The sequence below is a fragment of the Hipposideros armiger genome, unplaced genomic scaffold (genome assembly GCF_001890085.2).
Source record: "Hipposideros armiger isolate ML-2016 unplaced genomic scaffold, ASM189008v1 scaffold_296, whole genome shotgun sequence".
In the NCBI taxonomy this organism is placed as follows: domain Eukaryota; kingdom Metazoa; phylum Chordata; class Mammalia; order Chiroptera; family Hipposideridae; genus Hipposideros; species Hipposideros armiger.
Genome location: NW_017731646.1, coordinates 2,001,139 through 2,022,708, shown reverse-complemented (window position 1 = coordinate 2,022,708; position 21,570 = coordinate 2,001,139). Strand labels below are relative to the sequence as shown.

The window sequence follows — 21,570 nt, the reverse complement described above, 5'->3', positions numbered from 1 at the left end:
CTTCTGAAATTTGTGTATTTCTAATTTATATGGTTTTTCCATCAAATAATTAGTAAGTTGTCTTAATCCCATTTAATAAATCCATCCTTTATTGATCTGAAAGCACAAACTTTATTGTATACTAACTTTAAAAAATACGCATGTGCATCTAATTATAGATACTACATTTTTTTATTGATCTCTCTCTTCTTGTATTAATATTGTTGCTTTATAATATGGCTAAATATTTCATATGTGTTGCCTTCCCTCATTGTCTCTCCTTAACCAAACAACCCATCTTGGCTATTTTCAGGCATTTTTTTCCCTCCTAAAAGAACTTTAGAAATTTCACTGACTTTTAATTGAAATTATAATACATTTTTAAATTAATATAGAAAGAATTAATATCTCTGCAAGCCAGATTTTTCACAGGAGAGAGTGTATATTTCTACATTTACTTGAGTCTTTTTTGATGTCACTTAGTGGTTTTCCTCATATTTATGCTTTATTTTTGGTTTGGTTTGGTTTCTCCATCTTTCCCTACAAATTTTCTTGCTGTCATGAATAGAGCTTTTTTTTTAAGCCTCTTTTTTCTTAGTTGATAATTGATTGACTATATTAAGGCTATTTATTATATTTGTTCAAGTATTTTATTTTTCAACACATTTATTGAGTGCTTGCTAAATAATAGACACTCTTCTCAGCACTGAGACTATAGCTGTGAATGAAATAAACGAAGCTCTCTGCCCTCAGGAAACTTATGTTCTTTGGAGAGTGGTGATGTGAGATACATAGTTAAACACACACAAAAAATATGATCTGTCAGAGGGTGAGCAGTACCAAATGAAGCAGGGAGGGAAATAGTGAGTGCAGGTACGGGAGGTTAATTTTAATATTAAATAGGATAGTTAGGGGAGACCTCATTGAGAAAGTCATTTTTGAGCGAAGACCTCAAGAGTTAAGAGAGCAACCATTTATTTATGTGGAGGAACAAGGTTCCTGACTGAAGGAACAGCAAAAGCCATGAGGCAGGACCTGGTGCGCTCAAAGAATAAGATCAGTGAGGCTGGAGTGAGGAAGGGAAGAGAAGCAGAAGATGAAGTGTGAGGGGGACAGATTTCTATGGCTTTATGGTTTATTGTAAGGACTTGGGCTTTTAGTCTGAGGGAGAGTTTCCTGCTTGATTCTGTAGGATTGTCTCTACTTTCTCCATTTTCCTACTTCTCATAAACTCCTCAACCCACTCAATACTGGCATCTATCACTCTCGTCAATCCATACTACCACTCCATTGAAACGGTGTTAAGGTCACTAGTGACCATTTTGCCAGTAAATAAAATGGCTGTTTTCAGTCCTCGTCTGTATTGCCTCTCAGCAGTCTATTGTGTTGACCATTGCTTGCCTCTCACAGCCCCCTCTTTTCCTAGTTCCCATTACCCCCCAGTAGTCTTGCTTTTCTCCCACCTGCCTGGGTCCTCCTTATATATCTCATTTGCAAGCTCATCTCTTCTTCCTAGGAATCGGGTATCAGGATTTCTCAAGGCATCAAAGTTTGTCCATTCCTCTTTTAACCCCATACGTCTTTTCTGGCCATTTATGTTTCATCTCTTGTATTTATGCTTCAGCTTCAGTTGCCTTTGTAGATGCCAATGACTCCCGTAGTAAATGTCCAGCCCAGACTTCTCTTCTGAGCCTCAGACCTGTATAACCAATTCACTCCATTACCTATAAACCATCTTCCACCAGATATTCCTCAAAACATCTTGAACTAGTATACAAGTCCAATAGGACTCACGATCTCGCCCCTCAAAAATCTACTCTTCTAGTCTTGCCATCTCAGTGAATGTGGCCACTGTACATGCACTTACACACGCCAGGAGAAATCCTGGCCTCATTCTTGACACTGTCTTTTCCATCGACTCCCATATTGGTTTCACTGCTAAGTCCTATTATTTTACCTTCTAAATCTCTCTCAAATCTGTCCACTTCTTTCCATCTCGATTGCTCCCACACTAATTCTTTCACTTGGAGCACTGCAGATACTCCTACCTGACTTTCTTGTGTCTCCTTTGGCCCTCCTCCAATCCAGTCTTCCACCCTCGCCAGAGAGATTTTTTTTGAAGTGCCAGTCTGCTCATGTCACCCTTGCTTAAAACCCTTCAGGTGAGTCAAAATCCTTAACTTGGCCAACAAAGGACCTGCATGGTTCCACCTCCTCCTTCCTCTCCTGCGTCATTTTGTTCTCTCTCCTCCTGGCTTTCAGTCCACCAATCACTCTAGTCTTCTTTGAATTTCAGTTCTTCCAATGTGTTCTGCTGTCAGCTCCCATCCAATTCCCATGCAACTAGATATATCTAGCTGTTCTCAAACTTCAAAACTCAGCTCCAGGATCACTTTTTCAACCTTTCTTGGCCCCTCCATCTTCCTTGTCTTCAGAACATTTATTTCAGTTTGTAATGATATGTTCATTGGTGGGAATTTATTGATTAACATCTTTCTGGTCCACTCCACCATGAGCTCCATGGGAATGGACTGTGTCTGTTTTTGTTCACAATTAAATCCTCAGGCCTAACTCAGTAACCTGGCACATTGTAGGTACTCAGTAAACATTCGTGGAAAGAATCAATGAAGTCCTTTTTGCTTCTTAGAATTAAACAAAAATGTTGCATTTTTGAATAATTGGTACATCAGTATATTTATTTTCATTTGCATATGCAGTTTATTTCCATAAACATAAAAAGTACTCTTTTTGAGAGGTTTCTAGGTTTTTCTGGAGTTGCAATAGAAGAAATTGCTGTTGGGGTTTTTCTCGCTTCACCAAGATCTGACATAACTGCTCTCTGTCCTCTGTGCATGCCCTCAGTACTCAGGATTGAGTACAGGCACAGATTCTGAGCTGATAGCTTTCAGACACTGTTTATAACATTTCCAGATGTGTTAAAGGCTTTGCTTTGATTGGAGTGAAGTCCACTTTCTGGAGGCTTCAAGACAATATTGTAGTCTGAGGTGCTATTTCCTAGTGTTTCTGTTGAACACTATCTTGGGGACTATGAAATAGGCAGCCAGGAAAACCTAAGTCTGTAGGCAAATTTGAGATCATAGTTGCAAGGTGTTTTAAAAGGATGCAAGGCCCAGAAGAGAAGGTAGAAAGTCGGTGAATGGTTGGTTCAGCCATAGTTACATCACCACGTGGACAGTTCCAGAAGGCCAGGGGCCCTGCTCTGTGGGTGGTCTGCCACTACTTTTAAAGTACTTTGTCCTGACTTTGATGAGTCAAGCAATTTTTAAAACCGATTTATTTCCCTCAGTTTCTAATGTGCTGTGTGGGCATTAACAGGGTAAGGCTCTCTCTCAAGCATGTGAGTTAAACCTTGTTACTTTACCATTCAGACTGCCCTTCGTTTCTAAAAGTTTTTGTAAACATGTCACTAAAGTGTAATAATTTTTGTTTATTTAGTAGTATGTCCTCTATTTAGTAAGCTGTCACTCCTGCTTGTCTTGGATGCTTGACATTTCATGGGAAGAAGCTTTCACTTTTTGTAGCCCTTCCTGAATTAACAATCCTCTTGCAGCAGAGGACCCCTCTGGGCATTCTAGTATAATCTGTAGCTTCCAGAGTAGTTGTTGTTTTAAACACCTGTGGGTATTTTTTCTTTTTTTTTAAAGATTTTTATTGGAGAATTGGGGAAGGGGAACCATGTTGAGGAATTGGGGAAGGGGAACAGCCAAGTCGTTGTCCTTCAGTCTTAGTTGTGGAGGGCACAGCTAGCTCAGCTCCAAGTCCAGTTGCCATCCGGCTGCCCGTCAGCCGCTCAGCTCAAGGTGCTGTGTTCAATCTTAGTTGCGGGTGGGTGTAGCCCACCATGCCATGTAGGAGTCGAACCGACAACCTTGTTGTTAGGAGCACGTGCTCTCACCACCTGACAGGCAGCTCAGCAGCAGCTCAGCTTGGGCGAAGCTCACTGGCCCATGTGGGGATTGAACTGGTGACGCTGTTGCTCAGAGCTCGCGCTCTTCACCAGCTGAGCCACTTGGCCGGCCTACCTGTGGGTATTTTTTAATGCTGCAAAGTGTCCATCCTTTAATATCTATTCTTATTATTTATTGTATGTCTTCAAGAGGCAGGACTATAGAGTTGTGACATATAGAATAGATTCTGGAGTTCTAATCCCGACTCCGTTGCATACTTGCTGTGTGACCTTAGGCAAATACTTCATATTTTCATACCTTAGTTTCCTCATCTGTAAAAATGTGGTACAATAGTATCTATCTACTACATTATTCTAAAAAGGGTTGTTCTGAGGAATAAATGAGTTACTATTTTAAAAATGTGTTTTCAAAAGTGCTTGGCTTACAGTAATTACTACAAATGTTTTTAAATAGAATAAATGTGATAAAGTTCTAGTACTTCTCAAATTTCAATGTGCATAGAAATCTTTTGAGAATGTTCTTTAATTGCAGATTCTGACTCTGCAGTTCTGGTGTTGGACCTGAGACACTGCATTTCTAACAAGCTCCCAGGTATTGCAGAAACTGCAGGTCCACAGACCACACTTTGAGTAGCAGCAGCCAAATATAAGGCAGCAAGCCACGTCTATCTCCAAAATTCTGCTCAGACGCGACAGACTGGATTTATAAGAAGCCTGGGGCTTAAAACTGACCATCTCTTTTGCAGCCCTGTGGGCACAAAGCACACAATGTCCAGCATGGGACTGTTAGATGAGCACAGTAAGTTTAGTGAACGTCCGTCATCACACGTAGTTACAGAATTGTTTTTCTTGAGATGACTTTTTTTTTTAAAAGATTTTATTGGGGAATTGGGGAAGGGGAACAGCATTGGGGAATCGGGGAAGGGGAACAGACAACTTGCTGTCCTTTTTTGTTCTTCAGTCTAGTTGTGGAGGATGTAGCTTCACTGGCCCATGTTAGTATTATCATTGCGCTCTTCCATGGTGAGGCAGATTGTATGCCGGCCTCTGGACAGCTGCTCACGGCAGCTCTTGGCAGCTCATGCCTGCTGCTGGCCACTCACGGTAGCTTACGGGAGCCCACTGCAGTTCCACTGCAGCCTACGCTGTCGCCCGCAACTCATGGCAGCCCAGCTCCAGGTCGAGCTGTTGTTCACCATCTTAGCTGTAGAGGGTGCAGCGTCACTGGCCCTCATATGTGGGATCCGAACCGGGGCCCTGCTGCTCAGAGCTGGCGTCCCAAGCCAACTCCTAACCAACACGCCACTCCGCCGGCCCTTGTGATGACAACTTTTAAGATACTTTCTTAGCAAATTTCAAATATGCAGTACAGTATTATTAACTATATTCTCCATGCTGTACATTAAATCCCCATGACTTATTTATTTTATATCTTTTGATTCCCTTCATCCATTTTGCCCCCTCCCCGGCACCCCCAACCCCAACTCTGGCAACGACCAATCTGTTCTCTGTATCTATGAGCTTGGTGGTTTTTTTTGTTTTTTATTGTCTTTGGGGGTATTTTTACATTCCACATATAAGTAAGATCATACAGTATTTGTTTCTCTCTAACTTATTTCACTTAAGATTATGTCCTCAAGGTCCATCCATATTGTCACAAATGGCAAGATTTTGTTCCTTTTACGGCTGAATAATATTCTATTGTATATATACACTACATTCTCTTTATCCATTGATGGATATTTAGGTTGTTTCCATAACTTGGCTGTTGTAAATAATGCTGCAATGAACATGGGGGTGCAGTTATCTTTTTGAGGTAGTATTTTCATTTTCTTTGGATAAATACCCAGAAGTGGAATTGCTGGGTCATATGTATTCTATTTAGAATTTTTTGAGGAGACTCCATACTGTTTTTCATAGCGATTGCACCAATTTACATTCCCACCAACAGTGCATAAGTTTCCCCTTTTCTCTATATCCTTGCCAACACTTGTTATTTCTTGTCTTCTTTTTTTTTAAATTAAAGTTTATTGGGGTAACAATTGTTAGCACAGTTACATAGATTTAAGGTTTACAATTCTGTAATACATTATCTATATATCACATTGTATGTTCACCCCCCAGAGTCAGTTCTCTTTTCATCACCATATATTTGATCCTCTTTACCCTCATCTACCACTGGCCTACCCCTTATCCTCTGGTAACTGCTAAACTATTGTCTGTGTCTATGAGTTTTGTTTCTTCATTTGTTTTTCTTGTTCTTTTGTTGTTTTCAGTTTTATATACCACATATCAGTGAAATCATATGGTTCTCGACTTTTTCTGTCTGACATATTTCGCTTAGCATTATAATCTCAAGATCCATCCATGTTGTCACAAATTGCACTATTTCATCTTTTCTTATGACAGAATAGTATTCCATTGTGTCTATGTACAACAACTTCTTTATCCAATCTATTGAAGGACACTTTGGTTGTTTTCATTACTTGGTCACCATAAATAAAGCAATGAACATCGGAGCACATATATCTTTACTGATAAATGTTTTCAGATTTTTTGGGTAGATACCCAAGAGAGGGATTGCTGGTACATATGGTAATTCTATTTATAATTTTTTGAGGAATCTCCACACTGCCTTCCATAGCGGCTGCACCAATCTGTATTCCCACCAACAGTGTATGAGGGTTCCTTTTTCTCCACAGCCTCTCCAACACTTGTAATTATTTGTGTTGTTGATGACAGCCATTCTAACTGGTGTGAGGTGATATCTCATTGTGGTTTTTATTTGCATTTCTCTGATAATTAGTGTTATTGAGCATTTTTTCATGTGTTTACTGGCCATTTATATGTCCCCTTTGGAATAATGCTATTCAGATCCTCTGCCCATTTTAAAAAATCAGATTGCTTGATTTTTTTGCTATTAAGTTGTATGAGTTCTTTATGTATTTTGTATGTTAACCCCTTATCAGATATATGATTTGCAAATATTTTCTCCCATTCAGTAGGTTGCATTTTCATTTTGTTGGTGGTTTCCTTTGCTGTGTAGGAGCTTTTTAGTTTAATGTAGTCCTCGCACTTCTTTATTTTTGCTTTTGTTGCCTCTACTTTTGGTGTCAAATCCAAAAAATCATTGCCAAGAGCAACATCAAGGAGCGGACTGCCTATGTTTTCGTCTAGGAGTTGTATGGTTTCAGGTCTTACATTCAAGTCTTAAATCCAGTTCTAGTTAATTTTTGTGTATGGTGTAAGATAGTAGTCTAGTTTCATTCTTTTGCATGTGGCAGTCCAGTTTTCCCAGTGCCATTTATTGAAGAGACTGTCCTTTGCCCATTGTATATTTTTGGTTCCTTTGTTGTAAATTAATTAACCATATATGTATGGGCTCTCTATTCTACTCTACTGATCTATGTGTGTGTTTTTATGCCAATACCATGCTGTTTTGATTACTATAGCTTTGTAGTATAGTTTGAAATCAGGGATCATGATGCCTCCAACTTTGTTCTTCTTTCTCAAGATTGCTGTGGCTATTCAAGGTCTTTTGTGGTTCCATAAAAATTTTAGAATTATGTGTTCTATTTCTGTGAAAAATGCCATTGGAATTTTTATAAGGATTGCATTAAATCTGTAGTGATATTAGTAGTATGGACATTTTAACAATATTAATTCTTCCAATCCACAAGCACGGAATATCTTTCTGTTGATTTGTGTCTTCAGTTTCTTTCATCAATGTCTATCGTTTTCAGTGTACAGAACTTTCACCTCCTTGGTTAAATTTATTCCTAGGTATTTTATTCTTTTTGGTACAAATGTAAATGAGATTGTTTTCATAATTTCTGTTTCTGATAGTTTCTTAGAAATGCAACAAATTTCTGTATATTGATTTTTTATCCTTTCCTATAGCTTTTAATGGGGAGAAGCATTATCCTTATTGCTGGAAGTTAGTTCTCTGATCAGCTGGTGGGGAGCTACTGACACAGTATGTGTGTTGTGTGTTTCAGAGAAAGAGAAGGAAAAGAGGAGGGGATGCTGATGAGAAAATTCACAGAAAAGAAAGATATTAATACAAATATTAATTAGATAAAAGAACAAATGGTCACACCCAAATTGAGACTTCATGTGCCTATCATGTACAGTCATCCCTAGATGTCCAAGGGGGATTGGTTCTAGAACCCCTGTGAATACCAAAATTTGAGGATACTGAAGTCCCTTACATAAAATGACATAGTACTTGCATATAGCCTACACAATCCTCCCATAAACTTTAAATCATCTTTATATTACTTACAATACCTAATATAATATAAATACTATGTAAATAGCTGTTATACTGTATTGTTTAGGGATAATGGAAAGAAAAAAGACTGTACATGTTCAGTAAAGGTACAACCATTGTAGTCCTAACTACATACATAGTACGCGTCAGCAAGAACCTAACTTTTTTTTTTTCTGAATATTTTCAATTCCTGGCTGGTTGAATTTATGGATGCTGAAAATGTGGATGCAGAGGGCTGACTGTAAATTATGTGAGTTGTTACAGACCCCTGATTATTCATTACAGACCCCTGTTACTCATTAAATAATATGCATTGAGTTCCTACCATGTGCCAAGTATGGATGGAACGTGGTGGTGGTAGGAAGGTAGGATAAAAGATGCCACCTCTGTCCTCAAGGAGCCCTGGTCTAGTGAAGGAGAGACATGCAAGGTGAGGAAAGCTGGGCGAGAGGCCAGATGGCCTTGCAGCCTTGTCTCTCTAAGGAGGGACCTGGAACCTGCTGGCATGGGGCGTCAGCTGAGCCAAGTGATGGGCATGAAGAAGGGTTTTCCAAGTAAAGGATGAAGGATACAAGAGGGTGGAATTGCCGCGCTTTGGGACTGCAAGAAGCCATGTAGGGCTGGATCCATGGCAGGGCAGGAAGATGAGGCAAACAGGTGGGAAGGGAGTGCAACTTGTGTCTAATGAAAATTTGGGTTTTACCCTGGAGACCATGGATACATAGGGAAGGATGACATCTCTGAGGATGTATGTGTCTACATGTCCTCAAGATGTAATTATTTATATCAGTTGCTGTTTGTTTAATATTATTCAGTATATGACTCCATGCATGAAAGCACATATTATTTCCTCTCAGTAACATTTTCTAGTACATTCTGTATAACAGAATAGACAAAATATTTAAATAACTACCAAAATGTACAATATATGTTAAATGATTCCCCCTACCATATACACTTGATTTTTCAACTGATATATTTTATCGGTAGTAGAATTCTTTAAATATGTCATTTTAGAGTAAATATTAAGCACTTACAGTTAATGCTGATGATGTAGGAACATCTTTTGAATTTATACGCTCTTCTTATCATTTTTATTGATGATTCTCCCTTTGAAGTCAGCTGCTGACCAGGTTAAAACTTTTAAAATTCTTGGCGCAATTAGTATTACTTTGGGTTTTATTATCACCCAAATACTGATAGAAAAGTGACACCTTAGCAAGGAAGCAACCCATCTGCTTTGGGCCCTCGACTCTGCTATAAAATTTAGTGAAGTATATGAAAACAAAAACGAACAAGGAAATCCATTTTTAATAGGGAAGAAAAACTGGGGGAGGGGGGCTCTTTTTAAAATAGTCTTTATTATATATTTATTACTCTAATAATTTTTAAACTAGTCCCTGCACCCTCGCCCCAGGGATCTTCTCTTCTGTGACTTTCTTATTATCCCAACCAGTTTAACTGTGGAAACACAGAAAAATAACCGGAAGGCAGTTATGAAGTCCCTTATAAACCAGGCCTGCTTTCGCAGAGGAGGGAAACACCTTTCATGATGGTTCAAAACCTGGGAGGGGATCGTCATGCCTGCCCTTGACTGAGCAAGGGGGAAGAGGCGCAGGCGCTGCTGCCTAGGGACTGCTGCTGAAGCACTAGCGATGACAGTTTACACTGATGCTCCGTGGAGGCTCCGAGCGCTTCAAGAGATTTGTGAAAACCTGGGGGAAAAAATGTGTCAGCTTTCAATTCCACTTGTTTAAAATAGCTGTTCTATAACACGTTTTAGTAGTGGGGACGTGTGTGTGTGTGTGTGTGTGTGTGTGTGTGTGTGTGTGGTATGTGCATGCTCATGTGTTGGGGTCCCAGAACAGTGGGTGTGTTAGGCATTTGAGGAGTTTCATGCCTAAAAGAATCTCAGCTGTAACAATATCTGTGTCTAAGGAGAGGGTTTAATTGGATGACCACTAACTGTGCCTTGAGGCTGGAAAATTGAAAAAGGCTGTGAGTCAGTCACATAAACAACCTTCTTCCCATGATCTCTGCTGCCACGTGGGTCTTTGCCATTACCATTGTTCAGCCAATTGTTTGTCACCTCATACCTTGCTCTTAAAGTCCTTGTTGAGAACATTAGCATTAGACAGATTATTAAATCAAATTAACAATTATATATGGGCCTAGGATAATCTCTGCCTTCCAAATAAATGACACGAAAAGGCAGAGTTGCAATGGTGTCAGCATCACCTGAGGGCAAGTGGAGAATTACCTTCCTGTACTTGTGTATGTGTCTGTGCCCAAACCATAACCCTACACTTGAACATTAAATAATTAGTGGAATGGTGCTGGTCTCACTGATCTTCCTGAGTTCCAACTATGCCCCTCTTGGTGTAGTAGATTGTCTCCAAATAGAGCTGCCCACACCATTCCTGTACATGCATGTGGCTTCTCCATCAACCAGTGAATCTATTTCCTTCCCCTTGAATCTGGCTGGCTGGTTTTGAACAGTAGAATGCAATGGAAGTGACCTGGCAGGTTCCATTTTTGCCCTTGTGGAAGTCCTGTCATGTAAGGAAATCTAGGCTATCCTACTAGAGAGACCATGAGAAGAGAGATCTTGGAGGATGAGAGGCCATGTGGAGGGGAACCAAGGTGCCCTGCCAATAATCAGCACCTACAGCCAAGCATGAGAGTTAGGCCACCTTGGTTGCCTTAGCCCCAGCAAAGATCCCCGCTGACATTTTATGGAGCAGAAGAACTGCACAACTGACTCATAGAATCAGGAGTCATTAAAAATTAACTTTTAAGCCACTAAATTTTGGGGTAGTTTGTTACACAGCAGTAAATAACTGAAACACTTGGGGGGTGGCTTGAGCAAATCCCCAACTTCGCTTTTCTTAATCTGTAAAATGGGGATTATACAAATGATACCTACCTCACAGGTTTGTCATGGTGACCAGTAAGATAATATAAGTAAATGTGCTGGATAAACTGTAAATTGAATTTCAAATGCTAGTTGTTAGATTGCTATTTTTTTCTTCACCTCCTCCCAAAAAATCATTTGCTTTATTTTAGGGCTTTTTGTTATAGTGAAGAGGGAAGGACGCTCCTGTGGAAGAAATACCACCTCAGTCAGCATATTTAAAACATTTTTCTTGGTGTTTTCTCTACATTTAGCCCTTTTTCTTTTGATAATTTGATATGTATAGATGTATGTATGTGTTTAATTACTTGCAAATGTAGAAACATTTCAATGTTTGGTTGAGAAAGGTTCTCTAAATTACTAAATGGAGGTCATATACATGAAAGGGTTTGGACATGGACCATATTATCTTTTCTGCTTCTAAGTATGGAGTTGAAAGTTGTTATTTAAGTTTGGAGCTTTCCATACATGTAAAGCATGTCGAATACTGTTTCAGACATAGTATGTGATATGTTTAAAAAGTGTTAGCTATTTATATTATAATAAAGGCATATCACCTTTCTATAACCTCTCCAACCCTTCCCACCACCACCCACACCAAGCCACTTAAGGGGGCCAAACTGCGTAGTGGCATGTGCTGGCCTACATCATAGGTAGGAAAAGAATACAGTTGTGGAAAAGAAAAGATGCATGGGAATAAAAAAGGCAGAAAGGGTGTGGGGTCAGAGACAGAATGGGGAAGAAAATAGACAATTGAAGGAGGGTAGGTGCTGTCCTCAGAAAGGACAAATTACAACCTATAAGGCCCCTCTGTTAATATGTTTTGATAATAAGAATGAAGGCTAATTACCCTCTTCCAGAATAGAAAGGTAAGCCTTTGTAAAAGCATTTCAGGAATTTCCATTCTGCAGAGGGTCCCAAAGATGCTGATGGTGCATTACAATAGTGTTCCCTCTCGAGAACAACACTTTCTCGGGCATGTATGTACACGTGGACTATGGAAGAGGCAGTTTGAGGGAACATGTTTTAAAATGCTTATGAAAAGAAATTCCAAATCAGCTTTAGAGAGGGTGGTGGAAATTCTGAACTATCTTACAAGCACTTCTTAATGTGGCATATGCTGTGAGAACATCTGTTAAATGGCTTCAGATGTGTGCTGGGTCCCATAGGGTTATGATAATCAAATGGTCCTAGCCAAAATACTTTATCTCCTGGGGTTCGCACGCATTTCTGTCTGTGAAGCTGCCAGGTTTGGGGGCATCGTATCAGTCAAAGACAGTTATATTTGCCAAAAGAACTGTCTCTAGCTGCCAGGTCCCCAGCAGGGCCAGGCCCACAGCTAACCCTACAGCAGCCATGGGGTTCAGCTTCACCCTCCCCCACCAAAGACCCTTCAGCAGCTGAGCCCCTCTATGGCCTCTTAGATTCCTAGAGGCAGTTCTCTAGGCTTAAGTCAATAAAGGAATTCCAGGTAACATATTAATAACAAGGTAACATTTAATATTATTTCTTCCCAACCCACTAGTTGATTTTAACTGTGAACTACTCTAACTGAAGGAAAGAGTCTAATGAAGGAATTTCATTTTTAGGGACTTGGGTGTGTGTGCGCAAGTTGGAAGCAAAGACACTTCCAATATCCATAAAATCATATCTTAAAAAATTTACTAAAATCTTGGCAGTGTATTCTTCAAATTGTACATAATAAACTTGTATTCTCTTTATAAAGGAAAAAGTAACTTTTTTAAATAGAGAAAGTCCTATTCCAAATGTAACCATATATTCCACCTACATGTGAGACCACCCAGGTCTCCTCATCTAACAAAGGTGTCCTTTTCCTTGACCCACACAGTGCTAAATTTTAGAAAGTTTCTAATCTGGCAATACATATATATATTTTTTTAAGTCATCACTTATTTGTCATGATTTGAAGATACTGTTAGGATCAGTTTAGACAAATGTGACTAAAGAGATAAGTTCATGCCAAGCTCTTGTCTTCCTCCATCTTCCAAACCCACTTGTAGACTGTCCTGGAGCTGAGAACCTGTCACTAATGGGCAGCCTCACCTCAGATCTTACTCAGTGACTGCTCCAAGCATGGATACTGCTCTTTTCCTATTTCAGTCCACCCTCCTCCCTTCCCTCAAAAAAGAAGAAAATCTCAACTAAGCTGACTTTAGATTAAACCTCACAGACATCATCACAGGAAAGTGGGTGACTGACTTCTGACGGAGCAGCCCCCAGCCAGTATCTTGCTGAGAGTGCATACCTAGGGCACTCTGTTGAATGGATGGATGGACTGATGCATGGGTGGATGGATGGATGAATGAATGAATGGAGGAACTTTTCTCAGCTCCCAGTTACAGTGTTGAATCCCTGACATCACTATATTAATCTCATTTTATTCTTGTTCTCTCTTCTTTGTCCCAACCATCTTTTCTGCTTTTCATATATACAGGAGGGCCTTTATTAGAAGATTCTTCAGCCTTGTCTTTTCCAGGTTAAGTGATTTCTTTCTTTTAGCTTTCCTCCTACGTCCTATTCTCTAGCTTTAACAATTAGCTGATTTCCTCTCACTTAAATCCCTGGCACTGAGGAATATCCAACTGTCTTCCAGTAAAGATCTGCCCTGACCTGGAAGTAATTACACAGTTGATTAGTTTATGAGCCATTTGTGCTATTTTATTCCCAGTGACCAGGCAAGCTGGTCCTCTGTAGAATTTTCCTGGTGACCCTTACAGATTGGGCCGGCACTAATGAAGGGTTGAGCATTCATAGTAAATTAGAGCACCATACAAACAAACTGTTAATGTTACCTGCGACGTGAAATGTTTGTGCCACAAAATGGACTAATTAAAAATTGAATCTATACTGCAAGTCTTTATTAAAGAGAAATAAATCAAATAGAAGTCAACAAAGTCAGAATCAAATGTTATGCCTTCATTTGTGTAGTTGCCTTGGAGACTTCTTTAAAGATCATCCCTCCTTGTTTTTAGACACCTCCTCCTTCCCTGTTAGCATTGAACTCTAAGGGCTTTACAGTGCCCATTTTTTAAGGTGACAATTTTGTAATGCCAGGAGGAAAATATTAAAGAAAGAATCCTTAATTTGCAAAAACAGGGTATTCATTCCTATCAGTACAAAGTCTAAATGTTTAAAAAGATGAGGTCTGTATGCATCACAGCTGAAGACAGTGCATCAAATTTGACAAATAAAAGACTTCAGGGGTCCTTGGGCCTACAGCTATCATTCTGTGTCAGTCGGGCCTGTCTGTCTGGGGAAGCATTTATTAATTCCCTTTCACTTGAGGTCATTGCTGCCTTTTTTTGCTACTTAGACCGTTTTCTTGCATCTGGCTTTACTTAAGTTTAATATTTAAACAAAATGTTTACCCTGGAAGGATTTTCTGATGTGAAGCCAGCTGTGTCTGAAACCATGATATTTTCACGAGTTATGTGTCCTTACCAGACTCATAGCTCTTCCACATATGTTCTTCCTTCAAAGGTTGTGCACCAGAAAGGAGAAGAAAGAAAGGAGAGGCCAGACCGACTGACCCTACTAATAGTGCGGCTCCCACTCAACTTGGGTGTATTCCATCCCTCGAAAAAGGGTTCTGAGCCTCAGCATAATTTAAAACGTTTGGGAGCTGCGAGTAGGAAAATGACAGAAACCGCCTATTGTAAGCTGTAGTATGTGTTCCTTATTCTATTTACAGTGGTGGCAAAATCCACATTTCAGTTCTATAGTTTTTATTTCCCTTCCTCCTCCTCCTATTCCCCTTTCCCAATTCCTTTCCTTTCTCCCCAGATAATGGCTAGATTCCAGCCCCAAAGGACTCCTGAATAAGGTCAACAAAGCCACAGCTATTTTCTGGCTCTCTTCCAGCAATTGCCCCGGAATGAGGCAGCTGGCCCTCTCTCTCAAAATGCTCTCCTTTGGTGGGCTGCCCCGTGGCGGTTCCAGACACTGCTGGACTTTTGGCACGAGCACAGAGGCCCCATGTGTTCAACAGTCCCGGAGGTAGTGTCTTCCATCCCTGAGAGAGCAGAGCTGGAGAGAGAGAATGTGGGGAGGATGTGTTCATTTGAATTCTAGCCAATTTAATAGTATCTCAAGTTAAAAAAAAAAGATATATCTTTTAAAAAAAAATCCTTGGGGACTGAGCCAACTCTAAGAGAATGTCAAAATGTATTCGTATTGAACATGTGGTCTTCTTCATCTGTCAAAGGAGGTAGTTGGACGAGATATGTCGAAGACCTCTTCCAGCTGCAAATTCAGCTGTAGAAAAATCAAAGTGGGATCATAATTTACACAGATACCTGCAAATGCTCAGGGAAAGAAGTGTATTCGGATGTGAGGAAAGGAGGGTGAGGGGAGGACTGGACTAGTTACTACAAATTATAAGTATAGCATATTCCCAAGACTCCCTAAACTTGGGGTCTGGAACCTGATTTAGGACTCAGCGAGACAAAGAAGGCTACCCCCACCTTCCTGGAAATTGGGGATAGAAAGCGAGACTAGGGACCATAGTCCAAGATGGAGATAGTTTAAGTGCCTGGGCTATATCTGAGATACTCATTTGTGATCCTTCAGGGAAACTGAGTGATTTAAGATTAACAGACTGCATCATGTCATAGTTAAGCATGTAGCTCTGCCCTATACTAGCTCTGACCGTGGGTAAGTTATTTAAATGGTTTAACCTCAGTTTCCTCATCTATAGCACTACTTCCTTTATAGGGTTATTGTGGGGATAAATGACATAAAACATTGTAAAGCCCACTTTTACATTATTGTTGTTGTTGTTGTTATTGTCATTGGGTCATTGGCCCAGAAGCTGAGTCAAGCCCTTCAACACAGAGAATTATAAGACTAAATGAACCATTAACCTAAAAGAGCTATAATAGTTGTTGAACAATAGAAGCCTTCTTGTTTGCAGAAATAAAAGAGCCAAGAATCAATAGCAACATAAGAAATGGAGCTAGCTGGCCTTTGAGTCTCAGTCATGCAAGGAGGCATTAGTTTGAGGGTAAAACATCACCCTTCCCTTGATTGTCCTCAAGGTTGTATGGTCTAGACGTGGACTATACAATTGATACCCAAATAAGTCTGGGGTCCACATGACCCGGGCTTGCTTCCTATTTTTTTCCTTCAAAGAAAACTCAGTCCAGTAACTCTTGAAGGACATCATAGGAGATTCAGTTAGTAAACTACAACTACCATTTTAATAATCCCCATGTTTCTGTATCTTTTACCTTGTAGCTATCCAATATCTCCCTTCTCATCCCTCACTTTAAACTGTCAACTGAAACTCTTTCCAGGCCTTCAGGATTTTTTTGTTCTTTCTTCCCCACCCCCTTTTCCAAGGATGGGCAAACAATGGCCTGCCTACCAGCCAAATTGGGCCTATAACCTATTTTTGTATAGTTTTCAAAATGAAAATGTTTTTTATATTTTTAAAGTGTACAAAAAAATAAAAAAAAGAATAATTGGTGATAGAGACCACATGTGACCCTCAAAGCCTAAAATATTTACTACCTGGCTCTTCAGAGGTAATTTTTGTTAACACCTGTTCTACACGGCTCTCTTTTCTCTACTGCAAATAGAGCTTGTTTCTTTTTTTTTTCTGATTCCCCATCTGTCTTTCTTGGTTATTCATCTGCCCTATTAACCTAATCTGCAAATACACAGTGGGGGTGGGGGTAGAGAAGAGGAGAAGCAGCTGTGAACTCTTATGTATTAATAGTTTTTGTTCCTATCACACCATGACTTCAACAGTAATGTGAAAAATCAGGCGGTATCTTTCATTATCAACCATGGTAATTATACATCATTGTCAAACCTCTCCTGGTGTAATCTGCTTTTTCTTTCTTCTTCTCTCTTTCCCATTCCCTCTTGCTCCTCTTCTTTCTTCATTTGCCAACAGATTTACTGAAAATCAGTTTCTTGCCTGTTTCCTTAAAAAATATGGATTTACCCCTTCTCTCTCTCACTCTCTCTCTCTCTCTCTCTCTCTTTCTTTTTTCTTTTTTCTTTTTCCCCTTCCTTCCTTCCTTCCTTCCTTTCTTCCTTCCTTCCTTCCTTCCTTCTCTTCCTTCTTTCCTTTTTATCTTTATCTTTTTTCCTGTTCCTCCTATTTCTTTTTTACTTTCTTGTTTCTCTCCTGTTTTTTAAACAAACATCTATTGAGGATCTACAAAGCATTTTGCACTGAGAATCCAGTGACAAGTAAGATGTGATATTTGCCATGGAAACACTGTGGGAGACACATAAGGAAATGAACACCTACACTGTAGAGCGTTGAGTGCCTGTGATAAAAGGTGTTTTGATCTGACTGGGGGTGTGGGGAAGCGGGAAGTCAGGGAAGGTTGAAACTAAGCCAGAGCCAGGCAGAAAAGTGGGGAGAAGGCAGGCTAGGCAGGGTTGGAAACACATATGAAGGCTCAGAGCTGAGAGACATGGAGAATACAATTAAAGGATAATATCTGAGGGAGTCATGAGAGCATAGCAGGAACCACACGCTGAAGGATCTGAGGTTCCAGAGGAATCTATACTGTTTTCTAAGGGCTATGGGGATGTATTTAGGAATTTGAAGCAGAGGAATAAAATATCCAGATTGTCTTTAATAAAAAATACTGAGACTACACTGAGAAGAAATGCCAGGGCCGGCTGAGTGGCGCCTTGGTTGAGAGCTGGCTTGGGATGCCAGAGGGCCCCGGTTCGGATCCCACATATGAGGGCCAGTGACACTGCCCTCTACAGCTAAGATGCTGAACAACAGCTCAACCTGGAGCTGGGCAGCCGTGGGTCGCTGGCGCCGGCGTAGGCTGCAGCCCCTGTGGCAGTGGGTTGCCATGGGTTACCGTGTGTGGCCGGCAGCCAGCGTGAGCGGCCAGCAGCTGCTGTGAGCGGCCGTCCAGAAGCTGGCGACTGATCTGCCTCGCCCAGGAAGAGCACAAAGATGGTGCCAACTTGGGCCAGTGAGGCAACTTCCTCCACAACTAGACTGAAGAACAACAACAAAAAAGACAGCAACTTGTCTGTTCCCCTTCCCCCAATTCCCCAGCGCTGTTCCCATCCCCCAATTCCCCAATAAAAATCTTTTAAAAAGAAAAAACAAATGCCAGACTGGAGACAGAGAGTTTGGTCAGAAGCTGTCACAGCAACTGGGTGAGAAAGCAGGGGGGTATGCGTGAAGGTAGTGTAAGCAACGATGGCATAGCTGTAATATAATGACCATTAATAACAATAACAGCTAGCACTCGTTAAGCAGCTAACGTGTGCCAGCCTTTTACTGAGCACTATTCATCATTACCTTATTAGTTCCTTGCAACAGCCCTATGAGATAGATACTGTTGTTGTCCCTGTTTTACAAATGTGAATGCTGAGGCTCAGAGGGATTGAATCAGTTGATCAACTGTGGTCCCAGCTTAGGATTTTGCTTCCTCATCTATTATCAGTGGCCTGGGTCTCTAGCAGAAAATTTGGACTGCCCACTGGATTGTTCTTCCTAGTTCCACCCATTGTGAGGTAGCCCAGGGCGCTGAGTGACCTTCTGGGGGCACCTGCCATGTTGTATTCATCCCGATCTCACCGCAGAGTTTTTTGTATTGTAAAGGTTTATTCTTTTTCATTTATTCATTTCTCCGAGTTTTATTCAGGTGCATTTTCTCTTTCCTGTCTAACCTATCTATATCTACTTATGTAACTCCTACCCTTATTTCAAGGTCCCATATGTCTCATCACCTCCATACAGCCATCAATCTAACTAACCCTGGTTAGCCACCTTAAACTGCACTCAGCGTGTCTCCACAGTCAGGTCTAGGACTTGACTGGAACTTTACTCTGAGCCTCCTACTGACAACGAGTCTTGCTTCCAAGCCTCTAGCTTTGGCCTGCCTGACTGACCAGTGACCTGGGCTCTTTATGCCTTTTCCAAATTGAACCTTAGTTCCCACTTTTCCATCTGATCTCTTGGGTTTTTCAACCTTTTTTTTTTTTTCAATTGTTTTCTTAGCTCAGACCTAGGCACTGTGTTGTGGAATGTCTACCCCGAGTGATCCTGGGCCCCTAAAGATTATGTTTCTGGTATCTGTTATTTGGTTTCAGGAACTGTGGTTTTAGAAGACACTGCCCCCACACCCTGCCACGGGTCACCTCCCATCCAGAGGAGCCTGGAGGAGAAAGCTCTGATGCTTCCCTGGGCAGCCCCAGCCCTCTTTCTTTCTTCTCTCCTGTAAGATTTAGGAAATTCACCCCCAAATCAGCACTTCTTCATCTACTTAAGTTTAATATTTTAATACTGTAACATTTATGTATACTCTAGTGATTTCCCCAGCTAAATATAAACATTTCTTGAAATATGGGGTCGTATAATGTTTTAGCTTCTCCACAGTGCCTAGTAGTGTTGAGAAGGGTTCAATAGATACTTGAAACGTATTTGTTTACAGGGTCCCTTGTAGAATGTTCTAAGGTAGATTCCATATTATACTGAGTGTCATTTTGTACATAACTTGGGGCCGTTATAGTAGAATGGCTCTGCTTTAGACCTTTATGACAAAATGCAATTCCGGTACAATATGAGGTAATATGCCAGGAATTACCACATTTAATCCTCACAAAAATTGTGTGAAGTACATCCCTATTTCATAGGTGATATTCAGAGAAGAATGTAAGTTACTTTCCAAAAGTTGACTGCTAATAAGAGGGGGCCACTGAGATTTGAAACCAGATGTGTCTACTCCATATCTGGGGTTCTTAACCTACCCTCAGCTCTTGTGCCTCACCAAATGGCAGATGGAGCCCTTGAGAACACATCTCTTCAGATATAGTATCACAAATTGTTAGATGTGCAAAGGACCTTAAAAATTTCTAGTGAAAATGTGCTTGCTTTTTCTGCAAGTAAGGAAACTAAGGGGTGGGCACAAGTGCTTAAGGTCACAGAACGAGCTGTCAAAGCCCTAGCACCAGGAGTCAGGTCTCCTTTTATGCATTCCACATAGGAAAACTGTTTTCCTTCTCAGATCCTCAGAGTTGGGCTTGCTCTGTCACTAGGTCTTGGAGATGAGGGATGCTAACAGCTTCGGCATCACTTTTAGGACACCTTCACCAATTTATGGGATGGTGTCCAAAGAAAATCCTATGAGTCACTCACCCCACCCAAAAATTCACAGAATATATTTACCCACTCATTCTATACCCAAGAGTGACCTAATCAAGACTAAAATGCCTTAGTCAGGGCTCGAGAATAGCTCTATACCTGGAAGGTAGATAAGGACTTCTTTGTATTGAAAGCATCTGAAGAATCAGAGGACAAAAAGGGGTGGGGAGGAGCCAGCGGAGTGGCGCTTGGTTAAGAGCTGGCTTGGGACGCCAGAGGGCCCCGGTTCAGATCCCACATATGAGGGCCAGTTACACAGCCCTCCACAGCTAAGATGCTGAACAACAGCTCAACCTGGAGCTGGGCTGCCGTGGGTCGCCAGCGATGGCGGAGGCTGCAGCCCCTGCTGCAGTGGGTGGCCATGGGCTACCGTGTGTAGCCAGCAGCCAGCGTGAGCGGCCAGCAGCTGCAGTGAGTAGCCGTCCAGAAGCCGGCGACTGATCTGCCTCACCCTGGAAGAGCGCAATGATGGTGCCAACTTGGGCCAGTGAAGCAATGTCTTCCACAACTAGATTGAAGAACAAAAGGACAGCAACTTGTCTGTTCCCCTTCTCCTGATTCCCCAGCACTGTTCCCATCCCCCCAATTCCCTAATAAAAATCTTTAAAAAAAAAAGGGGGTGGGGAGACTGGAACGTTGATTTTAGAAGTACGGCTCAGGGAATTTTGTGCAAAAACAGATATTATCTGAGTGCTGCTTTACATCAGTGTTTTGTATGTAAATGTCTGTGTGTGAGTATGTGTGTGTATCATCTGTTGCCCAGATTTTTGTGACATGCAAATATTCAATCACCTTGTTAATGTAGGATTTTAGGTGTGATGTTCCTACATAATCCCACAGTAATTATTTGTCTTTCTGAGTGAATACCTCATACCTCACTGACTTTATCTTTGGAGTACACAGAACACAAAAAGCACAAGGGAGTAATAAAGGAAAAGGTGTTTGTTTGTTTGTTTGTTTCCATCTCCCTTTCTGTGTCAGTCAGTCAGTTCAGCCAGTGTTGATTCAGTGCATGGTTGTGTGTGAGGCTCTGTGCCAAGGGCAGCCTGGGGACACACAGATGAGAAAGCCGTTTGCAAGAAGCTGTCTTTATGGACTCTCTCTTGCGTTTGTCTCTGCTTGTCTTTCCCTGTTTCCTCTGTAAGATAACAGCATTGGGACCAAAATAAAATTGTTTTAGCTGTTTTATTCCCAAAGGTAAACATAACACTGAATGTTTGTCATTCCAGACAGCAATAAAGATAAACTTTTAAAGAAGCCCTGAAAATATTTTTAAAGTATTAAGCTGGCAGAAGTGCTGGAGATCTTTTAACCCATATATG

The 21,570-nt window shown here is 40.9% G+C and overlaps 1 protein-coding gene across 3 annotated transcripts in view; it reads left to right on the top strand.

Annotated features, from left to right (window-relative positions):
• MCC (MCC regulator of Wnt signaling pathway) overlaps positions 1–21,570 on the top strand; it is a 429,609-nt gene that overhangs the window by 18,272 nt on the left and 389,767 nt on the right. The window lies entirely within an intron of this gene.